Source organism: Aegilops tauschii, chromosome 5 (assembly GCF_002575655.3).
Source record: "Aegilops tauschii subsp. strangulata cultivar AL8/78 chromosome 5, Aet v6.0, whole genome shotgun sequence".
In the NCBI taxonomy this organism is placed as follows: domain Eukaryota; kingdom Viridiplantae; phylum Streptophyta; class Magnoliopsida; order Poales; family Poaceae; genus Aegilops; species Aegilops tauschii.
Window position 1 is genome coordinate 171,963,993 of NC_053039.3, and position 24,458 is coordinate 171,988,450.

Sequence of the window (24,458 nt, forward strand, 5' to 3'; positions counted from 1 at the left end):
CAGTGTTGGAAATATGCCCTAGAGGCAATAATAAATGGTTATTATTATATTTCTTTGTTCATGATAATTGTCTATTGTTCATGCTATAATTGTGTTATCCGGAAATCGTAATACATGTGTGAATATATAGACCACAACGTGTCCCTAGTAAGCCTCTAGTAGACTAGCTCGTTGATCAACAGATAGTCATGGTTTCCTGACTATGGACATTGGATGTCATTGATACCGGGATCACATCATTAGGAGAATGATGTGATGGACAAGACCCAATCCTAAGCATAGCATAAAAGATCGTGTAGTTCGTTTGCTAGAGCTTTTCCAATGTCAAGTATCTTTTCCTTAGACCATGAGATCGTGTAACTCTCGGATGCCGTAGGAGTGCTTTGGGTGTACCCAACGTCACAACGTAACTGGGTGACTATAAAGGTACACTACGGGTATCTCTGAAAGTGTCTGTGGGGTTGACACGGATCAAGACTGGGATTCGTCACTCCGTATGACGGAGAGGTATCTCTGGGCCCACTCGGTAATGCATCATCATAATGAGCTCAATGTGACTAAGGAGTTAGCCACGGGATCATGCATTACGGTAAGAGTAAAGTGACTTGCCGGTAACGAGATTGAACAAGGTATTGGGATACCGACGATCGAATCTCGGGCAAGTAACGTACCGATTGACAAAGGGAATTGTATACGGGATTGATTGAATCCTCGACATCGTGTTTCATCCGATGAGATCATCGTGGAACATGTGGGAGCCAACATGGGTATCTAGATCCCGCTGTTGGTTATTGACCGGAGAGGCGTCTCGGTCATGTCTGCATGTCTCCCGAACCCGTAGGGTCTACACACTTAAGGCTCGGTGACGATAGGGTTGTAGAGATATTATTATGCGGAAACCCAAAAGTTGTTTGGAGTCCCGGATGAGATCCCGGACGTCACGAGGAGTTCCGGAATGGTCCGGAGGTGAAGAATTATATATAGGAAGTCCAGTTTCGGCCACAGGGAAAGTTTCGGGGGTTATCGGTATTGTACCGGGACCACCGGAAGGGTCCACCTATCCCGGAGGGCCCCATGGGCTGAAGTGGGAAGGGAACCAGCCCTTAGTGGGCTGGGGCGCCCCCCATGGGCCTCCCCTGCGCCTAGGGTTGGAAACCCTGGGGGTGGGGGGCGCCCCACTTGACTTGGGGGGGGGGAAGTTCCGCCCTGGCCGCCGCCCCCCCTTGTAGATGGGTTCCAGGGCCGGCGCCCCCCTCCAGCGGGCCTATATATAGGGGGGGGAGGGAGGGCTGCTGTACCCTAGCCCTTGGTGCCTCCCTCTCCCCTAGCAACACCTCTCCCTCCCGCTTGCGCTTGTCGAAGCCCTGCCGGGATCTCGCTACTTCCACCACCACGCCGTCGTGCTGCTAGATCTCCATCAACCTCTCCTTCCCCCTTGCTGGATCAAGAAGGAGGAGACGTCGCTGCTCCGTACGTGTGTTGAACGCGGAGGTGCCGGCCGTTCGGCACTCGGTCATCGGTGATTTGGATCACGGCGAGTACGACTCCATCAACCCCGTTCATTGGAACGGTTCCGCTCGCGATCTACAAGGGTATGTAGATGCGCTCCCTCCCCTCGTTGCTAGTATACTCCATAGATGGATCTTGGTGATGCGTAGGAAATTTTAAAATTCTGCTACGATCCCCTACAGTGGCATCATGAGCCAGGCCTATGCGTAGTTACTATGCACGAGTAGAACACAAAGCAGTTGTGGGCGTAGATGTTGCCAATTCTTCTTGCCGCTACTAGTCTTATCTTGTTTCGGCAGTATTGTGGGATGAAGCGGCCCGGACCGACCTTACACGTACGCTTACGTGAGACAGGTTCCACCGACTGACATGCACTAGTTGCATAAGGTGGCTAGCGGGTGTCTGTCTCTCCCACTTTAGTCGGAACGGATTAGATGAAAAGGGTCCTTATGAAGGGTAAATAGAAATTGGCATATCACGTTGTGGTTTTACGTAGGTAAGAAACGTTCTTTCTAGAAACCTATACAAGCCACGTAAAAAATCTTGCAACAACAATTAGAGGACGTCTAACTTGTTTTTGCAGCATGTGCTATGTGATGTGATATGGCCAGAAGATGTGATGAATGATATATGTGATGTATGAGATTGATCATATTCTTCTAATAGGAATCACGACTTGCATGTTGGTGAGTATGAAAACCGGCAGGAGCCATAGGAGTTGTCTTTATTTTTTGTATGACCTGCGTGTCATTGAATAACGCCATGTAAATTACTTTACTTTATTGCTAAGCGCGTTAGCCATAGAAGTAGAAGTAATCGTTGGCGTGACAACTTCATGAAGACACAATGATGGAGATCATGGTCTCATGCCGGTGACGAAGATGATCATGGTGCCCCGAAGATGGAGATCAAAGGAGCAAAATGATATTGGCCATATCATGTCACTATTTGATTGCATGTGATGTTTATCATGTTTTGCATCTTATTTGCTTAGAACGACGGTAGTAAGTAAGATGATCCCTTATAATAATTTCAAGAAAGTGTTCCCCCTAACTGTGCACCGCTGCGAAGGTTCGTTGTTTCGAAGCACCACGTGATGATCGGGTGTGATAGATTCTAACGTTCGCATACAACGGGTGGTGACGAGCCTAGCATGTACAGACATGGCCTCGGAACACACGCAATACACTTAGGTTGACTTGACGAACCTAGCATGTACAGACATGGCCTCGGAACACGGAGGACCGAAAGGTCGAGCATGAGTCGTATAGAAGATACGATCAACATGGATATGTTGACCGATCTTGACTAGTCCGTCTCATGTGATGATCGGACACGGCCTAGTTAACTCGGATCAAGTTTAACTTAGATGACTAGAGGGATGTCTATCTGAGTGGGAGTCCATTGAATAATTTGATTATATGAACTTAATTATCATGAACTTAGTCTAAAATCTTTACAATATGTCTTGTAGATCAAATGGCCCACGTTGTCCTCAACTTCAACGCGTTCCTAGAGAAAACCAAGCTGAAAGATGATGGCAGCAACTATACGGACTGGGTCCGGAACCTGAGGATCATCCTCATAGCTGCCAAGAAAGATTATGTCCTAGAAGCACCGCTAGGTGAAGCACCAATCCCAGAGAACCAAGACGTTATGAACGCTTGGCAATCACGTGCTGATGATTACTCCCTCATTTAGTGCGGCATGCTTTACAGCTTAGAACCGGGTCTCCAAAAGCGTTTTGAGAAACATGGAGCATATGAGATGTTCGAAGAGCTGAAAATGGTTTTCCAAGCTCATGCCTGGGTCGAGAGATATGAAGTCTCCGACAAGTTCTTCAGCTGTAAAATGGAGGAAAATAGTTCTGTTAGTGAGCACATACTCAGAATGTCTGGGTTACACAACCGCTTGTCTCAGCTAGGAGTTAATCTCCCGGATGACGCGGTCATTGACAGAATCCTTCAGTCGCTTCCACCGAGCTACAAGAGCTTTTTGATTAACTTCAATATGCAGGGGATGGAAAAGACCATTCCTGAGGTATATTCGATGCTGAAATCAGCGGAGGTGGAGATCAGAAAGGAACATCAAGTGTTGATGGTGAATAAAACCACTAAGTTCAAGAAAGGCAAGGGTAAGAAGAACTTCAAGAAGGACGACAAGGGAGTTGCTGCGCCGGGTAAGCCAGTTGCCGGGAAGAAGTCGAAGAATGGACCCAAGCCTGAGACTGAGTGCTTTTATTGCAAGGGAAGTGGTCACTGGAAGCAGAACTGCCCCAAATACTTAGCGGACAAGAAGGCCGGCAACACCAAAGGTATATGTGATATACATGTAATTGATGTGTACCTTACCAGTACTCGTAGTAGCTCCTGGGTATTTGATACCGATGCGGTTGCTCATATTTGTAACTCAAAACAGGAACTGCGGAATAAGCGGAGACTGGCGAAGGACGAGGTGACGATGCGCGTCGAGAATGGTTCCAAGGTCGATGTGATCGCCGTCGGCACGCTGCCTCTACATTTACCTACGAGATTAGTTTTAAACCTCAATAATTGTTATTTAGTGCCAGCTTTGAGCATGAACATTGTATCTGGATCTCGTTTAATTCGAGATGGCTACTCATTTAAATCCGAGAATAATGGTTGTTCTATTTATTTGAGAGATATGTTTTATGGTCATGCCCCGCTGGTCAATGGTTTATTCATGATGAATCTCGAACGTGATGTTACACATATTCATAGTGTGAATACCAAAAGATGTAAAGTTGATAACGATAGTCCCACATACTTGTGGCACTGCCGCCTTGGTCACATTGGTGTCAAGCGCATGAAGAAGCTCCATGCAAATGGAATTTTGGAGTCTCTTGATTACGAATCATTTGACACGTGCGAACCATGCCTCATGGGTAAGATGACCAAGACTCCGTTCTCCGGAACAATGGAGCGAGCAACCAACTTATTGGAAATCATACATACCGATGTGTGCGGTCCAATGAGTGTTGAGGCTCGCGGAGGATATCGTTATGTTCTCACTCTCACTGATGACTTAAGTAGATATGGGTATGTCTACCTAATGAAACACAAGTCTGAAACCTTTGAAAAGTTCAAGGAATTTCAGAGTGAGGTTGAGAATCAACGTGACAGAAAAATAAAATTCTTATGATCAGATCGTGGTGGAGAATATTTAAGTCACGAATTTGGTACGCGCTTAAAGAAATGTGGAATCGTTTCACAACTCACGCCGCCTGGAACACCTCAGCGAAACGGTGTGTCCGAACGTCGTAATCGCACTCTATTGGATATGGTGCGATCTATGATGTCTCTTACCGATCAACCGCTCTCATTTTGGGGCTATGCTTTAGAGACTGCCGCATTCACTTTAAATAGGGCTCCGTCGAAATCCGTTGAGACGACACCGTATGAATTATGGTTTGGGAAGAAACCTAAGATGTCGTTTCTAAAAGTTTGGGGATGCGATGCTTATGTCAAGCAACTTCAACCTGAAAAGCTCGAACCCAGGTCGGAAAAATGCGTCTTCATAGGATACCCTAAGGAAACCATTGGGTATACCTTCTACCTCAGATCCGAAGGCAAGATCTTTGTTGCCAAGAACGGGTCCTTTCTGGAGAAAGACTTTCTCTGGAAAGAATCAAGTGGGAGGAAAGTGGAACTTGATGAGGTGATAGTCACCCCTTCCGAACCGGAAAGTAGCGTAGCGCGGGAAGATGTTCCTGTGGTGCCTACACCGACTGGGGAGGAAGTTAATGATGATGATCATGAAGCTTCGGATCAAGTTACTGCTGAACTTCGTAGGTCCACAAGGACACATTCCGCACCAGAGTGGTACGGCAACCCTGTCCTGGAAATCATGTTGTTAGACAACGGTGAACCTTCAAACTATGAAGAAGCGATGGCGGGCCCGGATTCCCACAAATGGCTAGAAGCCATGAAATCCGTGATAGGATCCATGTATGAAAACGAAGTATGGGCTTTGACTGACTTGCCCGATGATCGGCGAGCTATAGAAAATAAATGGATCTTTAAGAAGAAGACATACGCGGATGGTAATGTGACCATCTATAAGGCTCGACTTGTCGCTAAGGGTTATCGACAAGTTCAAGGGGTTGACTACGATGAGACTTTCTCACCCGTAGCGAAGCTGAAGTCCGTCCGAATCATGTTAGCAATTGCCGCATTCTATGATTATGAGATATGGCAAATGGACGTCAAAACGGCATTCCTTAACGGCTTCCTTAAGGAAGAATTGTATATGATGCAGCCGGAAGGTTTTGTCGATCCTAAGAATGCTAACAAGGTATGCAAGCTCCAGCGCTCCATCTATGGACTGGTGCAAGCATCTCGGAGTTGGAACATTCGTTTTGATGAGATGATCAAAGCGTTTGGGTTTACACAGACTTATGGAGAAGCCTGTGTTTACAAGAAAGTGAGTGGGAGCTCTGTAGCATTTCTCTTCTTATATGTGGATGACATACTGTTGATGGGAAATGATATAGAATCCTTGGAAGTATAAAGGCCTATTTGAATAAGTGTTTTTCAATGAAGGACCTTGGAGAAGCTGCTTATATATTGGGCATCAAGATCTATAGAGATAGATCAAGACGCCTCATTGGTCTTTCACAGAGTACGTACCTTGATAAGATATTGACGAAGTTCAATATGGATCAGTCCAAGAAGGGGTTCTTGCCTGTATTGCAAGGTGTGCAATTGAGCACGGCTCAATGCCCGACCACGGCAGAAGATAGAGAAAAGATGAGTGTCATCCACTATGCCTCGGCCATAGGGTCTATTATGTATGCCATGCTGTGTACCAGACGAGATGTAAACCTTGCCGTAAGTTTGGTAGGAAGGTACCAAAGTAATCCCGGCATGGAACACGGGACAGCGGTCAAGAATATCCTGAAGTACCTGAAGAGGACTAAGGATATGTTTCTCGTTTATGGAGGTGAAGAAGAGCTCGTCGTAAAGGGTTACGTCGACGCAAGCTTCGACACAGATCTGGATGACTCGAAGTCACAAACCGGATACGTGTATATTTTGAATGGAGGAGCAGTAAGCTGGTGCAGTTGCAAGCAAAGCGTCGTGGCGGGATCTACAAGTGAAGCGGAGTACATGGCAGCCTCAGAGGCAGCGCAAGAAGCAATCTGGATGAAGGAGTTCATTACCGACCTAGGGGTGATTCCCAATGCGTCGGGTCCGATGACTCTCTTCTGTGACAACACTGGAGCTATTGCCCTTGCCAAGGAGCCCAGGTTTCACAGGAAGACCAGGCATATCAAGCTTCGCTTCAACTCCATTCGTGAAAGTGTTCAAAATAGAGACATAGATATTTGTAAAGTACATACGGACCTGAATGTGGCAGATCCGTTGACTAAACCTCTACCTAGAGAAAAACATGATCAACACCAGAACGCTATGGGTGTTCGATTCATCACAATGTAACTAGATTATTGACTCTAGTGCAAGTGGGAGACTGTTGGAAATATGCCCTAGAGGCAATAATAAATGGTTATTATTATATTTCTTTGTTCATGATAATTGTCTATTGTTCATGCTATAATTGTGTTATCCGGAAATCGTAATACATGTGTGAATATATAGACCACAACGTGTCCCTAGTAAGCCTCTAGTAGACTAGCTCGTTGATCAACAGATAGTCACGGTTTCCTGACTATGGACATTGGATGTCATTGATAACGGGAACACATCATTAGGAGAATGATGTGATGGACAAGACCCAATCCTAAGCATAGCATAAAAGATCGTGTAGTTCGTTTGCTAGAGCTTTTCCAATGTCAAGTATCTTTTCCTTAGACCATGAGATCGTGTAACTCCCGGATGCCGTAGGAGTGCTTTGGGTGTACCCAACGTCACAACGTAACTGGGTGACTATAAAGGTACACTACGGGTATCTCTGAAAGTGTCTGTTGGGTTGACACGGATCGAGACTGGGATTTGTCACTCCGTATGACGAAGAGGTATCTCTGGGCCCACTCGGTAATGCATCATCATAATGATCTCAATGTGACTAAGGAGTTAGCCATGGGATCATGCATTACGGTACGAGTAAAGTGACATGCCGGTAACGAGATTGAACAAGGTATTGGGATACCGACGATCGAATCTCGGGCAAGTAACGTACCGATTGACAAAGGGAATTGTATACGGGATTGATTGAATCCTCGACATCGTGGTTCATCCGATGAGATCATCGTGGAACATGTGGGAGCCAACATGGGTATCCATATCCCGCTGTTGATTTTTGACTGGAGAGGCGTCTCGGTCATGTCTGCATGTCTCCCGAACCCGTAGGGTCTACACACTTAAGGTTCGGTGACGCTAGGGTTGTAGAGATATTAGTATGCGGAAACCCGAAAGTTGTTCGGAGTCCCGGATGAGATCCCGGACGTCACGAGGAGTTCCGGAATGGCCCGGAGGTGAAGAATTATATATAGGAAGTCCAGTTTCGGCCACCGGGAAAGTTTCGGGGGTTATCGGTATTGTACCGGGACCACCGGAAGGGTCCCGGGGGTCCACCGGGTGGGTCCACCTATCCCGGAGGTCCCCATGGGCTGAAGTGGGAAGGGAACCAGCCCTTAGTGGGCTGGGGCGCCCCCCATGGGCCTCCCCCTGCGCCTAGGGTTGGAAACCCTGGGGTGGGGGGCGCCGCACTTGACTTGGGGGGGGGGGAAGTTTCCCCCCTGGCCGCCCCCCCATGTAGATGGGTTCCAGGGCCGGCGCCCCCCTCCAGGGGGGCCTATATATAGGGGGGAGGGAGGGCTGCTGTACCCTAGCCCTTGGCGCATCCCTCTCCCCCTGCAACACCTCTCCCTCCCGCTTGCGCTTGGCGAAGCCCTGCCGGGATCCCGCTACTTCCACCACCACGCCGTCGTGCTACTGGATCTCCATCAACCTCTCCTTCCCCCTTGCTGGATCAAGAAGGAGGAGACGTCGCTGCTCCATACGTGTGTTGAATGCGGAGGTGTCGTCCGTTCGGCACTCGGTCATCGGTGATTTGGATCACGGCGAGTACGACTCCATCAACCCCGTTCATTGGAACGCTTCCGCTGGCGATCTACAAAGGTATGTAGATGCACTCCTTCCCCTCGTTGCTAGTATACTCCATAGATGGATCTTGGTGATGCGTAGGAAATTTTAAAATTCTGCTACGATCCCCTACAGTCAGGCCGGAGGACTTTGTCAAGTTCGCTTCTTTTCAACTCAAGGATCAAGCTGCCGAGTGGTATCAATAATACAAAGATTCCAGAGGAGGTCGTGTGATTACCTGGGATGATTTCCGTCGAGACTTCAAAGCTCACCACATTCCACAAAGTGTTGTTGAGAGCAAGCGTGAGGAGTTCCGCAATCTCAAGCAAGGCAGCATGTCCGTGTATCAATACAATACTCAGTTTCAGAAACTCGCTTGCTTCGCTAAGCAAGACGTTCCTGATGAAAAGAGCATGATCTATCAATTTAGAGGTGGCCTCAGAGAAGATCTGCAATTACTTCTCGTGCTTTTTGAGCCGACCAAGTATGATGATTTCTACAATATGGCACTGAAGCAAGAGGCTGCTCAGCTCAAGTGTGAGGCTTCTAAGAAGAGAGTCAGGGACGCAGTTCAGTCTTCTTCTTCCTCACTAGTGGCTGCTAAGCAACAGAAGTTCTGGTTGCCTCCTCCTCCTCTGTTTTGTCAGCCTTTCCAGCAGAAGAGCAAAGGTGGCCATGGATCTTCCCACCCACCCAACCCTGGCTATCAGAACAAGTCTCAGAATCAAGCTCCAAAGTCGAATGCTCCTTATCATCGTCCACTCTTAGAGGTGACTTGCAACAAGTGTCAGCAGAAAGGTCACTATGATAACAAGTGCTTCAACCAAAGGCGCCTTCCGCCTCCTCCTCCTGTGAGATCTTCTAGCAATGCAGTGGTCAAGCATAATCCCATGTCTGCAAAGGTGAACATGATGAATGCAGCTCAAGCGGAGGAAGCTACTGATGTGATAATGGGTAATCTCTCAGTTAATGATATTCCTGCAAAAGTCTTATTTGATACTGGTGCATCGCATTCTTTCATTTCAAGACCTTTTGTGGCTATGCATGATTTGGTTACTCAAGTTTTGCCGAGTCCATTGTCTATTGTTTCCCCGGCTCGGCAGATGACTTCTCGAGTATTCGTTCGGGATTCCATTATGAAGATGGGCGATTATAAATTTCTATCTTCTCCAATTGTTCTTGGTGACTCGGATATTGATCTAATTCTCGAGATGGACTAGCTTTCTAAGCACAAGGCTCAACTTGATTGTGCTGCCAGGGAAATTAAATTGACACACTCTTCTGAGGATGTTATCATCTATGCCGCTTGTGATGAAACCATTCGGTTTGTTTTCTCTCAATGAGAAGGGTGAATTGGATGCTATTTCTCAAATTCCAGTCGTTTGTGAGTATCAAGATGTCTTTCTAGAAGAGCTTCCGGGTATGCCTCCTCATCGGCCAGTTGAGTTTGTTATCGATCTTCAGCCTGGCACTGAACCCGTTTGCAAGCGTCCTTACAAGCTTGGACCCAAAGAGCTGAAGGAATTGAAGAAACAGTTCGATGAACAAGAGCGTCTGGGTTTGATCAGACCGAGTTGTGGTGTTCTTTTTGTCCAGAAGACGGATGGTACGGACCGACTTTGTGTCGACTACCGTCCATTGAACAAGAAGACAATCAAGAACAAGTATCCACTTCCCAACATCAATGAGCTATTCGAGCAACTTAAAGGTGCTAAAGTATTCTCCAAGCTTGACCTTCGTATGGGTTATCATCAGATTCGCATTCGTGAAGAAGATATTCCCAAGACAGCATTCAGAACAAGCTTTGGTTCTTATGAATATACTGTCATGTCTTTCGGCCTTGTCAAAGCTCCTCCAACATTCTCTCGAATGATGAATTTCATCTTCAACCCCTATACCAATGAATTCGTCCTGGTGTATCTCGATGATATCTTGGTTTTCTCCAAGAATAAGAAGGATCATGCCAAACATTTGCGATTGGTGCTCGACAAGCTCAAAGAGTATCAATTCTATGCGAAGTTTTCCAAATGTGAGTTTTGGCTCGATGAAGTTCTTTACCTTGGTCATATCATCTCTGCCAAGGGCATCGCTGTTAATTCCGAGAAGGTGTCTGCAATTGTGAATTGGGAACCTCCTCAGAATGTCAAGCAGCTTCGCAGTTTTCTTGGTCTTGCAAGCTATTGCCAAAGATTCATTGAGAATTTCTCTAAGATTGCAAAGCCTCTTTCCAACCTCCTCCAGAAGCATGTGAAGTATGTCTGGTCTCCTGAGTGTGACGTTGCTTTCAACACTCTCAAAGAGAAACTCGTCACAGCTCCTGTCTTAACTCCTCCTGACGAATCCAAGCCATTCGAAGTTTTCTGTGATGCTTCTCTTCAAGGTCTCGGTGCTGTGTTAATGCAAGAGAAGAAAGTTGTGGCCTATACCTCTCGTCAGTTGAAGCCCAAAGAAAAGAACTACCCCACTCACGATCTTGAGTTGGCGGCAGTTGTCCATGCATTAATAACATGGAGACATCTATTGTTGGGAAGAAATGTGGACATATTCATTGATCACAAGTGTCAAGTACATCTTCACTCAGCCCAACCTCAACCTCAGGCAAACTCGATGGGTCGAAATGATTCAAGAGTACAATCCGAGTATTGAATATACTCCAAGCAAGGCCAATGTCATTGCAGATGCTTTGAGCAGGAAGGCTTATTGCAACAGCTTAATTCTCAAGCCATTTCAACCGGATCTTTGTGAAGCTTTCCGCAAAATGAATCTCCAAGTTGTTCCCCGAGGCTTTCTTGCCAACGTCGTAGTCTCTCCTACTTTGGAAGATCAAATTCGTCAGGCACAACTCCTGGATACCATGGTGAAGAAGGTGAAACGTGGTATCGACAAGGGTCTTTCCAAATACAACTGCTATCGCAATGATGACAGAGACACTTTATTCTTCGAGGACCGGATTGTGGTTCCTAAAGGTGATCTAAGGAAAGTCATAATGAACGAGGCGCACAATTCTCTTCTTTCCATTCATCCTGGAAGTACGAAGATGTACCATGACCTCAAGCAGTCGTATTGGTGGACTCGAATGAAGCGAGAAATCGCTCAATTCGTGAACGATTGTGATGTCTGTCGAAGGGTGAAAGCAGAACACCAACGACCAGCTGGTCTCCTCCAACCTCTTTCTATCCTAGAATGGAAGTTTGATCATATCGAAATGGACTTCGTGACTGGTTTTCCTAAGTCCAAGCATGGAAATGATGCTATCTTCGTTGTCATTGACAAGCTTACAAAAGTGGCTCATTTTCTTCCAATCAAAGAATCTATCACAGCAGCTCAGTTGGCAGAGCTTTACACCTCCAGGATTGTCTCCTTGCACGGCATTCCACAATTGATTTCTTTATATCGTGGAAGCATTTTCACTTCTAAGTTCTGGGACTCCTTCCAGAAGGCCATGGGTACCAACATTCGATTCAGCACAACTTTCCATCCTCAAACTAGTGTCCAAGTCGAGCGAGTCAATCAAATTCTTGAAGATATGCTCAGGGCTTGTGTCATTTCCTTTGGCATGAAGTGCGAAGATTGTCTTCCATATGCCGAATTCTCATACAACAACAGCTTCCAAGCGAGTTTGGGCAAGGCCCCATTCGAAATTCTCTATGGCAGAAAGTGTCGTACTCCTCTCAATTGGTCAGAGACTGGTGAACGCCAACTTCTTGGCAACGACTTAATCACAGAGGCTGAAGAAATGTGTAAAGTCATCCGTGAAAATCTCAAAGCCGCGCAATCGCGCCAGAAGAGTTACTATGATAGTAAGCACCGTGACTTGGCTTTCGAGATCGGAGACCATGTCTACCTCAGCGTCTCTCCAATGAAAGGCACTCGTCGCTTCGGTATCAAAGGGAAGCTTGCCCCTAGATACGTGGGTCCTTTCAAGATCATTGGCAAAATAGGCGACCTCGCCTATCAACTTGAGCTTCCCTCCAACTTCGCGAACGTGCACGATGTGTTCCACGTGTCACAGCTTCGCAAGTGCAAGACACCTGAGCGCATCATCAACTTCGAAGAGATTGACCTCCAAGAAGATCTGTCTTATCATGAGCACCCTGTTGCTATTCTTGAAGAAACTGAGCGCAAGACTCGCAACAAGTCAATCAAATTCCTGAAAGTGAAGTGGTCACACCATTCCGACTGAGAAGCCACCTGGGAACGCGAGGACCACCTCCGTTCCGAATATCCGGAGTTCTTTTAGTCCTAGATCTCGTGACGAGATCCTCTCGTAGTGGTGGAGTGTTGTAACACCCCGGATGTAACTTTCCATATTTGTAACTCCAACTCTTGCCATTTTCGGCTATGTGTTATGATATTCCCTTCGTGGTCGGGTTTTGTTTTCATTTTGCTTTTTGTTCATGTCATGCATCTCATATCATGTCATCATGCGCATCTCATTTGCATATGTGTTCGTCTCATGCATCCGAGCATTTTACCCGTTGTCCGTTTTGCAATCCGACACTCCAACATGCACCGGCGCACCCCTCTTGTTTCTTTTTGTGAGCGGGTGTTAAACGTTCTCGGAATGGACCGTGGTTTGTCAAGTGGCCTTGGTATGCCACCGGTAGACCACCTGTCAAGTTTCGTTCCATTTGGCGGCTGTTTGGTGCTCCAACGGTTAACCGGATAACCACAAAGTCCTTTTCTGTGTTGCAGCAAACCCCCCTCTAAACAGTCCAATAACCCCTCTAAGTCAGTTCCATGCTCTCAGTCGTTCGATCACGATCGTGTGGGCGAAAACCGCACTCCATTTGGAGTCTCCTAGCTCCCTCTACCTATAAATACGTGCACCCCTCCTTCAAATTCCGGGTCCCGAAACCCTACCCTCTCCCTCCACGCGCCGGACACGTCCGCCCGGCGCCGGACAAATTCCGCCGCCGCCCCGAGCCAACCGCTGCGCGCCACATGGCAGCGCCGCCGCCCGCCGACCGAAGCCCGCCGGGCCCGTGCCTGGCCCCAGCGGCCCGGGCGCACCCGCGCCGCCGCCCGTCTCCTCCCGCGGGCGCCCTCCCGCGGCCACCGCGCGCCGTCGTCCGCCGCCGCTTGCCGGAGCCGCGCCTCCGCCGGAGCGCCGCCTCCCGGTGCCTCGCCGTCGCTCCACCGCCCCGACGCCGCCCGCCATCGTCCTCGCCGCCCCGCGGCGCCTCTCCCTCCTCTCCTGCTTCCTCTCCTCCGCCTTCCCCGAGCTCTCTCCGGCCGGCCGCGTCTCCCTCTCCTCTCCCGTCTCCGGCGACCGCGCCGACGGCCCGATCCGGATCTCGTTCGAGAGGTTGACTCCCCCCCCCCAATTTCTGCCAAGTCCCGTGATATTTGCATTCTGGTGCATACTTTGTCGCATCATAACTCATTGCATACTGCTCCGTTTCATGCGTGTAATATATCGAAATGTTCGTCTCGAGATGCTCTTGAATTTGTCCCATTGTGCCATGCTCGTTTGAGTCCATCTTGATGCCCAAATCTCTGGTGCAAAAATGTTGTATGATGTTTTCTGCTGTTACTTAACAGAACTTGGTGTTTTGTTATTTTTGTCGCATTTATTGTGTGCATCTTATGAGTAGGAGCTCTACATGTGTTTTGATCTATACCATGCCATCTTTACAGAGGTGTATGACATGTATTTTTGTGATCTATGTGGTGACTAGCACAAGAATGCAAACTAGGCTTCGTGATGTTTCTGTTTTCAGGGACTTAGGATTTTCACCAAGTCTATTACTGCTGTTATTTTGTTGCCATGTATCCATGTGGCTACAGTGAGATCCATGCTTATTTTGAGTATGGTCAGTAAGGATGTTTTGTACATATAGTTGCGCTCTATCCATCCATGCCCCTGTTTGCAATTATGGAGTGCCCTAGAATGCCTTAATCTTGCTCTACTTTTGCTATAAAATATTTCTGGCAGAAGGTTAACATGATATTCAATTTTGCCAAGGTTGTTATAGTTGATCCTTTCATGCTATGAACTTGCTCCTGCCATGGTTAGCTTCATAAACCTGCCATATTGCTGTAGGTATGCTTGTTTTGTCCTGCATTGCTTTGTGATGAGTGAATCAAGCTCACCAAGATGCCTTCATAATTCTGTTTACTGCCATGCTCTGTTTTCTGCCAAGTCTGAAACCTGTTAACGAAACTTGCTATGTTTACATGGGTGCCATCATATCTTCTGTTCCTTTTTGGATTATGGTCAGTAAGGGACTTTTGTTTTATGCATTTAGTAGATTCATGACATGCCTTGCTTTGCTATGTCAAGGTCCTGTAGCATGTTGATTTCTTGCTCTGAACATTGCTACCTGATGCTGTTTATTCCATGTCCTGTATTTTCTCTAAGTCTGCTATCCTGATATCTTTTGCAGTTTTTCCATGCTTGTTTGAACCTGTTATTTTGTGATCTAGCCATAGCTCAGTGTTCATCTTTTGTCAAGCATCTCCTGTATATTACTGCCATATGCTTTGTTGCTATGTTGGGGTGCTGTAGCATAGTTACTTGATGTATTCTAAGTGCAATCATGCTGTTAATGGCAGAATCGTGTCATTCTTGTTTTGCTTGCCATTTGCAAACCGTGCATCCGTTTCCGGTGATCTTTATATCGATTTCGACCGAAATCATCTCATCTTTCCAGTGGCATACTTGGTTTGCCAAGTTACTGCCTTGTTCATTCTTTTTCTTCCGGAGCACGCATATGCATCGCATACCACATCTCGCATATCATGCATGTTTTGCATCATGTTGCTTGTGCATTTCCCGTGATTGATTGTGGTTCCATTGCTTGTGTTCTTGCTATGGGTAGAGCCGGGAGACGAGTTCGTGAACGAGGAACCTGTTGAGTACGCTTACGAGGATCAAGCTTTCGACAACTCTGAGAACCTTGCAGCCAAGATGACCATACCCTCGAAATCACTTCTATCTTTGCTTTGCTAGTTGTTCGTTCCATTGCTATGTCGCGCTACCTACCACTTGCTATATCATACCTCCCATATTGCCATGCCAAGCCTCTAACCATCTTTTCCTAGCAAACCGTTGTTTGGCTAAGTTACCGCTTTTGCTCAGCCCTTCTTATAGCGTTGCTAGTTGTAGGTGAAGTTGAAGTTGGTTCCATGTTGGAACATGGATATTTTGGAATATCACAATATCTCTTATTTAATTAATGCATCTATATATTTGGTAAAGGGTGGAAGGCTCGGCCTTATGCCTGGTGTTTTGTTCCACTCTTGCCGCCCTAGTTTCCGTCATACCGGTATTATGTTCCTTGAGTTTGCGTTCCTTACGCGGTCGGGTGATTTATGGGACCCCCTTGACAGTTCGCCTTGAATAAAACTCCTCCAGCAAGGCCCAACCTTGGTTTTGCCATTTGCCACCTAAGCCTTTTTCCCTTGGGTTTTCGCGAGGCCGAGGGTCATCTTTATTTAAACCCCCGGGCGAGTGTTCCTCTGAGTGCTGGTCCAAACTAGAGCCCTTTGCAGCGCCACCTCGGGGAAACTTGAGGCCTGGTTTTAGTTGTACGGACTGCTCATCCTGTGTGCCCTGAGAACGATATATGTGCAGCTCCTATCGGGATTTGTCGGCACATTCGGGCGGCTTTGCTGGTCTTGTTTTACCATTGTCGAAATGTCTTGTAAACCGGGATTCCGAGACTGATCGGGTCTTCCTGGGAGAAGGTTTATCCTTCGTTGACCGTGAGAGCTTATAATGGGCTAAGTTGGGACACCCCTGCAGGGTATTATCTTTCGAAAGCCGTGCCCACGGTTATGAGGCAGATGGGAATTTGTTAATGTCCGGTTGTAGAGAACTTGTCACCTGACTTATTAAAATACATCAACCGTGTGTGTAGCCGTGATGGTCTCTTCTCGGCGGCGTCCGGGAAGTGAACACGGTTTGAGTTATGTATGAACGTAAGTAGCTTCAGGATCACTTCTTGATCATTTCTAACTTCGCGACCGTTGCGTTGCTTCTCTTCTCGCTCTCATTTTGCGTATGTTAGCCACCATATATGCTTAGTGCCTGCTGCAGCTCCACCTCATTACACCATCCTTTCCTATAAGCTTAAATAGTCTTGATCTCGCGGGTGTGAGATTGCTGAGTCCTCGTGTCTCACAAATTCTACCAAAACAGTTGCAGGTGCCCACGATGCCAGTGCAGATGATGCAACCGAGCTCAAGTGGGAGTTCGATGAGGAACGTGGTCGTTACTATGTTTCTTTTCTAGATGATTAGTAGTGGAGCCCAGTTGGGACGATCGGGGATCTAGCATTTGGAGTTATCTTATTTTCATTTGGATTTGACCGTAGTCGGTCTATGTGTGGATTTTGGATGATGTATGAATTAATTTATGTATTGTGTGAAGTGGCGATTGTAAGCCAACTCTCGTTATCCCATTCTTGTTCATTACATGGGATTGTGTGAAGATGACCCTTCTCGCGACAAAACCACAATGCGGTTATGCCTCTAAGTCGTGCCTCGACACGTGGGAGATATAGCCGCATCGTGGGCGTTACACTCCCGCCTTCAGGCCGCGGCGGTGGAGTGGGCGATGGCCCTGGGTTTTGATGGTGGTGTGGCGGCAACGGTGGCCGACAACAGCTGCCGACGGGCACCGGCGGTGGAACGTGTGGTGGGTGTTCCGCGCCCACCCAACAGGGACGCCACGCACACTACACTATGTCGGGGACTGCGCCGCCGCCGCGTTGTAGCCTCCCAGCTCGAGTTGTCCTCTGATGACGGCGGAGTGGTTGAGCAACGACGATGGACCGGTGCCAGGCGAATGTGGGAGAAGCAGACGACATAAGCTACAGGGATGGAGGGGAAAATGCGACGCAGGACTCACCGGTCGTGAGGGTTTTTATAGCAGTCCGGTAAGCATTGGGATTTTGGGGGATTTCACCGAGTCGGGCGGGAAGCTGGCGCGGGAACCTGGGGGGTTGCGTGGGAATGGGCTCACCGGCGATTCATTGGCGCCACTGTTTGGCAAAAAGAACGCCCCCGTGCGCTGCGTAAGCTTGCGCTGTAAGCCGTATGCGGCAGCGGGGTGACAAGACGTGCGAGAGGAGGACGAAAGGCCACGTACACATACGGTTAATAAAAAATCGTTTGCGATTTAATTACCTACTGTACCACCGTCCTGGTTTATAAGTATGATTTAACTAATAAAATACGAATGCATGTCGCCAAACATTATATAGTTGGATTTGTATTTGAACATAGTTTCCAATTATATAATTTTTAAAACATGCATTAACATTTTGTTGGTTAAATTTGAGGGCAAAGTATGGCATGGAATATAAAGGAGACTATAGACTAGACGGAGGTGGTACCACACAGCCGCTCTCTACACAGCGACGCAACTATCGGCCGGCTTGTAGGCGACCATTTCCTCCGTGTTCAACTGCTCTATGTGTGTGGTTGCTTGCGGTTCAGGCGGCCGCGGCGCGCTCTGCTCGCGTCCCGCCGCGCGCGCTCTGCTCTCGCGTCCCTCCGGGTGCTCTGCCCTCGTCCCTCCACTCGCGCTGCAAGTGTTTTGGGCCCGCTCACGATCACGCACATTCGTGTGCATGCGGTTGCGCCGGGCATGGCGCGACGATGCAGTTACCCGCTGCAAAAACTGCCATGCGGACGCGCCGAGAATCCACGCCGCCTGGCCCCCTTTTATTCCTGCGGCCATTTACCTTCATCTCTAGTCTCACACGACACAATAAGCACACCCACGAGGACACATACAGAGAGGACATCCAGCGTTCCAATGGCGCTCCCCATCACTCCAATGGCACTCCCAGCGGCCGACGACGACAACGGCGGGCAGTTCACCATGCATCACGTAGTGGACACCCTCGTGAGGGGGAAGGCCCTCTCGGTGGTGTACACGAACGATCCGGTCTTGGTGGAGAGCTCCATCCAAACTATGGAGCAGTTCCTTGCCGAGGACAAGTACCGAGTGGTCGGCTTCGACCTCGAGTACACCATCGGTCGTGCCGGGAACGATCAGAAGGTTGCCGTCGCCCAGTTGTGCATGCGAAATGACGTCCTCGTCTACCACTTCCACCTTGCCACAAGGCCCTACGAGCGTTTCTCCAGGTTTATCAATATCTCCAACTACAATTTTGCTACGGTGGACACCACCAACGATCTAAAAGCGGTCAAGGTTTCGGACTTGAAATGCCCGAATCTTGTCAACATCCAGCACCACTAGAAGGTCTGGGGCAGCGACAAAAGCAAACTGAACTCCCTAGTTGAACTCGCCTCGACCATCATCGACCCCTACTATGCGAACATGAAGCAAGAGAGCAATAAGGACAAGAACGCCTGGCACAGTGTGTGGCATAAGAGACTGGATGAACAACATGTCAAGTACGCGGCCATGGACGCGTACACAAGCTACGAGATGTACAGGCGGATCGTTGAAATGAGGAACTATCTTCTTCCTGACCCAGATGATGGATCGAGCCACATAGCAGTGGCGGGAGCGTCACAAGAAGTAGATGACTAGACGATCATTTCTCCTACTTTAGAATGCATGCAATTGTTTGTTGAGGTGTGTGCGAATGATCTGTATAGTCACTTATGTAATTGGATGTTTATTTCAGTTATATATATATATACATATATATATATATATATACATGTTATTCTACTATAGACAGAGCAATTCACACGACTTATTAGCAGCAATCGTCTGTGTTATTATTGGTCTTCGCACACATTTCAGATTACGGACCTGTTTGCCACGTATCACACACATCTTGTTCAGTTGAACCATTTGCATTGTGTTGCCTAATCACACACAGTTCATCCCAGTGAACTGTATCTTGTATATCACACACGCCTTCATCTGGTTGCCCGTTTCTTTTGTGCCTCCTCATCCCAAACAGTTAATTGAGCTGAACCGTATGCCCTGCATCGCACACACAACTAAATTCTGAACCGTGTTTGATGCATCTGTCATCGCAAACATTTTGCACCTTTTTTGACGTTTGTTTACACCACGTTTGCGATTATGGCATCGCACACAGTTTCGTCGAAGGGTCTCTGATCGTAGTGTCGCGTTTGGACCATCCTGCAGTAGTGTGTGATGTTTATCCTTTATGCATCTTATTTTGCTTAGTACGACGGTAGCATTATAAGATGATCCCTCACTAAATTTCAAGGTACAAGTGTTCTCCCTGAGTATGCACCGTTGCTACAGTTCGTCGTGCCGAGACACCACGTGATGATCGGGTCTGATAAGCTCTATGTTCACGTACAACGGGTGCAAACCAGTTTTGCACACGTAGAATACTCAGGTTAAACTTGACGAGTCTAGCATATGCAGATATGGCCTCGGAACACTGAGACCGAAAGGTCGAGCGTGAGTCATATAGTAGATATGATCAACATAGTGATGTTCACCATTGAAAACTACTCCATCTCACGTGATGATCGGACATGGTTTAGTTGATATGGATCACGTGATCATTTAGATGACTAGAGGGATGTCTATCTAAGTGGGAGTTCTTAAGTAATATGATTAATTGAACTTTAATTTGTCATGAACTTAGTACCCGATAGTATTTTGCATGTCTATGTTGTTGTAGATAAATGGCCCGTGCTACTGTTCCTTTGAATTTTAATGCATTCCTAGAGAAAGCTAAGTTGAAAGATGATGGTAGCAACTACACGGACTGGGTCCATAACTTGAGGATTATCCTCATTGCTGCACAGAAGAATTACGTCCTGGAAGCACCGCTAGGTGCAAGACCCACTGCAGGAACAACTCCAGATGTTATGAACGTCTGGCAGAGCAAAGCTGATGACTACTCGATAGTTCGGTGTGCCATGTTTTACGGCTTAGAATCGGGCTTCAACGACGTTTTGAACGTCATGGAGCATATGAGATGTTGCTAGAGTTGAAGTTAATATTTCAAGCAAATGCCCCGATTGAGTGATATGAAGTCTCCAATAAGTTCTATAGCTGCAAGATGGAGGAGAATAGTTCTGTCAGTGAACATATACTCAGAATGTCTGGGTACCACAACCACTTGACTCAACTAGGAGTTAATCTTCATGATGATAGTGTCATTGAAAGACTTCTTCAATCACTGCCACCAAGCTACAAAAGCTTCGTGATGAACTATAATATCCAAGGGATGGATAAGATAACACCCGAGCTATTCACGATGCTAAAGGCTGCGGAGGTAGAAATCAAGAAGGAGCATCAAGTGTTGATGGTTAACAAGACCACTAGTTTAAAGAAGAAGGGCAAAGGGAAGAAGGGGAACTTCAATAAGAATGGCAAGCAAATTGCTGCTCAAGTGAAGAAGCCCAAGTCTGGACCTAAGCCTGAGACTGGGTGCTTCTACTACAAAGGGACTGGTCACTGGAAGCGGAGCTGCCCCAAGTATTTGGCAGATAAGAAGGATGGCAAAGTGAAAGGTATATTTGATATACATGTTATTGACATGTACCTTACTAATGCTCGTAGTAGCGCCTGGGTATTTGATACTGGTGTTGTTGCTCATATTTTCAACTTGAAACAGGGGCTACGGATTAAGCGAATATTGGCTAAGGAAGAGGTGACGATGCATGTAGGAAATGGTTCGAAAGTCGATGTGATCGCGGTCGGCACGCTACCTCTACATCTACCTTCGAGATTAGTTTTAGACCTGAATAATTGTTATTTGGTGCCAGCGTTAAGCATGAACATTATATCTGGATCTTGTTTGATGCGAGACGGTTATTCATTTAAATCAGAGAATAATGGTTATTCTATTTATATGAGTAATATATTTTATGGTCATGCACCCTTGATGAGTGGTCTATTTTTGTTGAATCTCGATAGTAGTGATACACATATTCATAGTATTGAAGCCAAACGATACAAGTTTAATAATGATAGTGCAACTTATTTGTGGCACTACCGTTTAGGTCATATTGGTGCAAAGCGCATGAAGAAACTCCATGCTGATGGGCTTTCGAAATCGCTTCATGCTTGCGAACCATGCCTCATGGGCAAGATGACTAAGACTCCATTCTCTGGAACAATGGAGCGAGCAACAGACTTATTGGAAATAATACATACTGATGTATGCGGTCAAATGAGTGTTGAGGCTCGCGGTGGGTATCATTATTTTTTGACCTTCACATCTGATTTGAGCAGATATGGGTATATCTACTTGATGAAACATAAGTCTCAAACATTTGAAAAGTTCAAAGAATTTTAGAGTGAAGTGGAAAATCATCGTAAGAAGAAAATAAAGTTTCTACGATCTGATCGTGGAGGTGAATATTTGAGTTATGAGTTTGGTCTTCATTTGAAACAATGCAGAATAGTTTCGCAACTCACGCCACTTGGAACACCACAGCATAATGGTGTGTCCGAATGTCGTAACCGCACTTTATTAGATATGGTGTGATCTATGATGTCTCTTACTAATTTACCGCTATCGTTTTGGGGTTATGCTTTAAAGACGGCTGCCTTCACATTAAACAGGGCACCATCTAAATCCGCTGAGACGACGCCATATGAACTATGGTTTGGCAAGAAACCCAAGTTGTCGTTTCTTAAAGTTTGGGGCTGCGATGCTTATGTGAAAAAGCTTCAACCTGATAAGTTCGAACCCAAATCAGAGAAATGCGTCTTCATAGATACCCAAAGGAAACTGTTGGGTACACCTTCTATCACAGATCCAAAGGCAAGACATTCGTTGCTAAGAATGGATCCTTTTTAGAGAAGGAGTTTCTCTCAAGAGAAGTGAGTGGGAGGAAAGTAGAACTTGATGAGGTAATTGTACCTTCTCCTGAATTGGAAAGTAGTTCATCAGAGAAATCAGTTCCAGTGATTCTTACACCAATTAGTGAGGAAGCTAATCATGATGATCATGAAACTTCTGATCAAGTTACTACCGAACCTCGTAGGTCAACCAGAGTAAGATTCGCACCAGAGTGGTACGGTAATCCTGTTCTGGAGGTCATGTTACTTGACCATGACAAACCTACGAACTATGAGGAAGCGATGCTGAGCCCAGATTCCACGAAATGGCTTGAGGCCATGAAATCTGAGATGGGATCCATGTGTGAGAACAAAGTCTGGACTTTGGTTGACTTGCCCGATGATCGGCAAGCCATAGAGAATAAATGGATCTTCAAGAAGAAGACTGACGCTGACTGTAATGTTATTGTCTACAAAGCTCGGCTTGTTGCGAAAGGTTTTTGACAAGTTCAAGGAGTTGAATACGATGAGACCTTCTCACCCGTAGCGATGCTTAAGTATGTCCGAAGCATGTTAGCAATTGCCGCGTTTTATGATTACGAAATCTGGCAAATGGATATCAAAACTGCATTCCTTAATGGATATCTTAAAAAAGAGTTCTATATGATTCAACTAGAAGGTTTTGTTGATCCAAAAGGTGCTAACAAAGTGTGCAAGCTCCATCGATCCATTTATGGACTGGTGCAAGCCTCTCGGAGTTGGATATACGTTTTGATAGTGTGATCAAAGCATATGGTTTTATACAGACTTTTGGAGAAGCCTGTATTTACAAGAAAGTGAGTGGGAGCTCTGTAGCATTTCTGATATTATATGTGGATGGCATATTGTTGATCGGAAATGATACTAAATTTCTGAATAGCATAAAAGGATACTTGAATAAGAAATTTTCAATGAAAGACCTCGGTGAAGCTGCTTATATATTGGACATCAAGATCTATAGAGATAGATCAAGACGCTTAATTGGACTTTCACAAAGCACATACCTTGATAAAGTTTTGAAGAAGTTCAAAACTGATCAGTCAAAGAAAGGGTTCTTGCCTGTGTTACAAGGTGTGAAGTTGAGTCAGACTCAATGCCCAACCACTGCAGAAGATAGGGAGAAAAGGAAAGTCATTCCTTATGCCTCAGCCATAGGTTCTATCATGTATGCAATGCTGTGTACCAGACCTGATGTGTGCCTTGCTATTAGTTTAGCAGGGAGGTACCAAAGTAATCCAGGAGTGGATCACTGGACAGCGGTCAAGAACATACAGAAATACCTGAAAAGGACTAAGGATATGTTTCTCGTTTATGGAGGTGACTAAGAGCTCATCGTAAATGGTTACGTTGATGCAAGCTTTGACACTGATCCGGATGACTCTAAGTCACAAACCGGATACGTATTTATATTGAATGGTGGAGCTGTCTGTTGGTGCAGTTCCAAGCAGAGCGTCGTGGCGGAATCTACGTGTGAAGCGGAGTACATAGCAGCTTCGAAAGCAGCAAATGAAGGAGTCTGGATGAAGGAGTTCATATCCGATCTAGGTGTAATACCTAGTGCATCGGGTCCAATGAAAATATTTTGTGACAATACTGGTGCAATTGCCTTGGCAAAGGAATCCAGATTTCACAAGAGAACCAAGCACATCAAAATATGCTTCAATGCCATCCACGATCAAGTCAAGGAAGGAGACATAGAGATTTGCAAGATACATACGGATCTAAATGTTGCAGACCCGTTGACTAAGCCTCTCTCACGAGAAAAACATGATCAACACCAAGACTCCATGGGTGTTAGAATCATTACTATGTAATCTAGATTATTGACTCTAGTGCAAGTGGGAAACTGACGGAAATATCTCCTAGAGGCAATAATAAAGTTGTTATTTATATTTCCTTATATCATGATAAATGTTTATTATTCATGCTAGAATTGTATTAACCAGAAACGTAGTACATGTGTCAATACATAGACAAACATAGTGTCCCTAGTATGCCTCTACTTGACTAGCTCGTTAATCAAAGATGGTTAAGTTTCCTAGCCATAGACATGTATTGTCACTTGATGAACAAGATCACATCATTAGAGAATGATGTGACGGATAAGACCCATCCGTTAGCTTAGCATAATGATC